At 36.3% G+C, this 4567-nt stretch overlaps 1 pseudogene; it reads left to right on the top strand.

Annotated features, from left to right (window-relative positions):
• Positions 1 to 2441: 2441 nt before the first annotated feature.
• LOC103201530 lies at positions 2442 to 2973 on the top strand (annotated as a pseudogene).
• Positions 2974 to 4567: the final 1594 nt, after the last annotated feature.

Below are 4567 nucleotides of genomic sequence, written 5' to 3'. Positions count from 1 at the left end.
TCTTCTGTGTCTGTGTTAATTGGTTTCCCTTTTCTTTGTTGAAGAGGGTCTGTGCAGTCCTTCTGCCTAGTCTGCCATCTTGCTGGAACTCCCTCTTTCCTGATTTTAAAAAATGCATTTTCTCCTTGTTCTGTACATGTTGGTCCTCATGAGCATAATTAAATATTCTGGAATTCCCATTCTTCATAATATTATCCATAATCTGGTACAATCCACACAGTCAAATGCCTTTGTATAGTCAATAAAATACAGGTTAACATCACCCATAATTATCAGTGCATCTTGATTGCATGTTTGGTCAATTTCAGACTGCAGAAGTTGGTAAAGATCTTCAATTTCTACATCTTTGGCTTTAGTGGTTGGTGTGTAAATTTGAATAATAGTTGTATTAATTGGTGTTCCTTGCAAGCATATTATCCTATCACTGACAGCATTGTATTGCAGGATAGGGCTTGAAATGGTCTTTTTGATGATGAATGTGACAGCATTTGTCATTCCCCATATAGTAGACCTTAAGATTGTCCAATTCTAAATGGTCTATACAAGTTCATTTCAGCTAGCCAGAAGGTCTGCAATTCAAACCCACCAGCTGCTCTGCAGAAGGTAGCTAGGGCAATCTACTTCTGTAAAGACTGACAGCCTTAGAAACCAAATGGGTGTCACTATGAATTGAAATGGACTTGATGGCAGTGAATTTGGCTTTTTTTTTTTTTTAAATGACTTGGAAATTGATCTTTATGTGCTCCTTTTCATTTTTGGACAACTTCCAATTTTCCGGACTCATACTTCATACATTTCACTTTCCAATTATTAATGGATGCTTGAAGCTGCTTCTTCTCATTTTGAACCATACCATAGCAGCAAATGGAGTTCCTGAAACCTTTACTCCATTTACATAATTAAGCACAAGTCTACTTTGAGGAAGCAGCTCTTCCACAGCCATATTTGGAATGCTTTCCAATCTGAGGGTCTCATCTTCCAACATTATAGCAAACAATATTTCCCTCTTATTCGTAATGTTTATAGAGGCCAATTTTTTTTTCCTAGTCTGTCTTAGTCCCTGTGGTAGTTAAGGTTGTTTGTCAACTTGGCTCAGCCATGGTTTTAAGTGGTTGGATAGCTAGATATAGTTATTCTCCATTAAGATTGTAATCATCTCTATGGTGGAATCTGCAGTGAGCAGCTAAGTAGTTGCCTTCAGAGTGTAGCCTGCTTCCAGTATATAAGAAGAAGCTTTGCAAAAGGTCTCTAGCATTTTGGAATATCTGGATTTTGCATTTGGCGGAATCTTGGCCTGCCTTGTTGCCTGCCAATCTTGGGATTGTTCTTGGACTTGAACCAGTGGCCTGCCACATTGCCTCCAGATCTTGGGATTGTGCCATTTTACCTAGTGACCTTGGATTCATCAGAATCAGCAGCCAGCAGCTGTCTGAATTAAGAAATGCCTACAGCACCAGGGACCTGGAATAAGAGGCAGAGTTCAAGCCCAAAGTCAAAGGGCCTTTACCAGCCCCTGGAGCTAGCACTCTGAATTTGGACATCTAGTCTACTAAACTTTAAGAGAATAAATTCCTGTTTATTAAAGCCGTACACCTATGGTATTTCTGTTATAGCAGCACTAGAGAACCAGTACAGTCCCTGAGCATTATCAAGGAATACAAAGATATACAAAGCATAATTCTTGTGTCTACAGATCTGATAACCTGAACCTAATTATGAAATTAAATGCAAACATATATCCAAACCAAATAAAATCAATACCATAAAGCAATTTGAATTAAATGACAAGTGAGTGATCTTTCAAGAAAAAACTGAAGAGATATGTTTAGAGTGCTTAGGAAATACAGTATGTTATTTCCTTTTATCCTGAACTTATAATATAAATTCAAAAGTTTTGGAATTTTATTGTATAATCCCACTTATATAAAATATTTAAAATAGACAAATTTATAGAGTTCAAAGTTTATTGGTGGTTCCCAGGGACTAGCAGAAGGGAGAGGGAAATGAAGACACAAGAATTAAGGGACACTGAGCTTCTCTTAAGGGGATGGTTGAACAACATGATAAACATAATGTCACTGAACTGTATATGTGAAGATTGTTGAAATAGCAGATGTTTATTACCTATATACTTGACACAATAAATAAATTAAATATTACTTTTAATTATTTTTTAAAAAATGGTTTGGAATCTCACAAGGGTGCCTGGCAGTCTCACGGATTTATTTCTTCCTTCAACGCTGGACAGAATAGACCCAGGGTCTCCTCCTACTCTGGCCTACAATCATCTTTCAACTTCCTTTCCAGGTACAACCTCTGTGATCATCTTCTTGACCATCTTCTGTTTCTAAGACCAGCTAGCATTTTGTTGGTTAGTTCGTTGGCTGGTTGGTAGGTTGGTTGGTTTTGTTTTCTGGTTAGATCTTTATTGATGGCCAATCATGAGTTCCAAGATCCATCAGAATTATTCCATTTATTTTGAGGCCACAGTCAACCATCTGATCAAGCTACATCTGTGGGCCTCCTACATCTTCTTCTCTCTGAGTGTCTATTTCAACCATGATAATGTGGTCTTGGAAGGCATGGGCCACCTCTTTTATGAGTTGGCAAAGAAATACAAGGATGTTGAACATCTCTTGAAGATGCATAGTGGCCACTTCCTCTTCCAGGATGTGTAGAAGCCATATCAAGATGAGTGGGATAGAATCTTGCATGCCATAGAAGCTGCCACAGCCCTGGAGATGAACCTGAACCAGTATCTGCTGAATCTGCCTGCCTTGAGCACTGCCTGAATCACTGTGGCTTCATGGAAATCCATTTCCTAGATAAGGATGCAAAGTTCATCAAGAAAATAGGCAACCACCTGACCAGCTTCAGCAGGTTGATTGGCCCCTAGGCCCATGTAGGTGAGTATCTCTTCAAAAATTGACTCTCAAGAATGACTTGGAGCATCCCAAGCCCAGTGATCTTTAAAGGACCACTCCACATTTCTCTGGCACTCAAGCTACTGGCTGAACCTCTCCCTACAGCCAAGAGACAGCTTTTTCATCCCTGTGAAGCCCTTTCCCAGGTGGTGGACAATGTGGAAATAATAAAGCTTCTTATTGAAGTAAAAAAAAAAAAAAAAAAAGTTTGGAATCTAGTTACAAATATGGGGACAATATTCAAAAATCATTCCTTTTTTATTTTTTTACTCTAGAGAAACAAAATATTTCCAGATATGAGCATTTTCTACATTCCATAATTATATAAGATAAACTCATATAATTATCATATAATTATGATATGAGAGTTGAACTGACCACTACTAGTGTTAAAACCAAACTTCCTAAGTTTTCAGCAATAGAAAATGATTGCCAAATGACAACAGGAACATTCTTCCTAAACACTCCAGGTATTTTTGAGTAATAATCATGTGAAAAATATTCATCATTTTCTGGCCAAATGCTGGCCTTTTAAAATACATACTATTAACCTTAAATATAGCAGATTAAAGAGTCAGTCATGACATTTTATGACAACATCTTAGCTTGATCTCAAGTTCAAAAGTTTGCAAATAGCAGGTGTGTAAACTGATACAATATTTCTACAAAGCAATTTAGCAATATGAATCAGGAATCATAAAAATGTTCACACGCTATGACAAATAATTTCCTTTGTAAGTATCAATCCTAAGGTAATGTTGACAAAGATTTCATCAAAAGGATATCCATATAGCATTGTCTATCACTGGGAAAAACTGCAGACAACCTACATATTCAATTCTGGGGAAATGATTAAGCAAATTAAACTACATACATATACGGGAATTTTGTATTAAAATAGATGGTTGCAAATTCAATGATAAGTATCAAAAGTTTAAATGGTCTATCCTATGAACAAATATTTCCACTTCTAGGACTCTGTTATACAGAAATACTTTTCCAAATGTGCAAAAAAATATGTTCAAAGATATTTGCTGCAGTATTTTTTAAGTATCAAACATTGGAACATGTGGATAAGATGTTATCTAAGTATAGGTAGGAAGCTCTGGCAGTGTAGTGCCTAAGGCACTTGATTTCTAACCAAAAGGCTGGCGGTTCAAACCCACCAGCCACTCTGTGGAAGGAACATTGGGCAATCTACTTCCGTAATGATACTACCTTGGAAATCCAAGGAAGGGTCAGTATGAGTGGAAATCAACTCGAGGGCAGTGAGTTTAGTTTGGTTTTAAATACAGGTAAATCTAGAAATTCTAATTTTAAAAAGTTCAAAAATTACTAATGTTAAGGGAAAATAAGTTCTAAAACAATGACTACACTAAAATCCTGTATTAAAGAAATTTTTATTTATATATTTATATAGACCATTATCTAGTATTTGTATAGGGAATTATTTGTTTAGGCAATATATATTTGTATGTATATATAAACATATGTGTGTGTGTGTGTGTGTGTAGTGTATTTTAATATTTTATCAACTTCCAATTTTCCTAGATTCATACTTCATACATTCCATGTTCTGATGATTAATGGATGTCTGTGGCTGTTTCTTTTCAATTTGAGCGGTGCCACATCAGCAAATGGAG

Source organism: Orycteropus afer, unplaced genomic scaffold, assembly GCF_000298275.1.
Source record: "Orycteropus afer afer isolate SDZICR_OR568_19922 unplaced genomic scaffold, OryAfe1.0 scaffold00153, whole genome shotgun sequence".
NCBI lineage: Eukaryota > Metazoa > Chordata > Mammalia > Tubulidentata > Orycteropodidae > Orycteropus > Orycteropus afer.
This window is presented reverse-complemented; position numbering and strand designations above follow the sequence as displayed.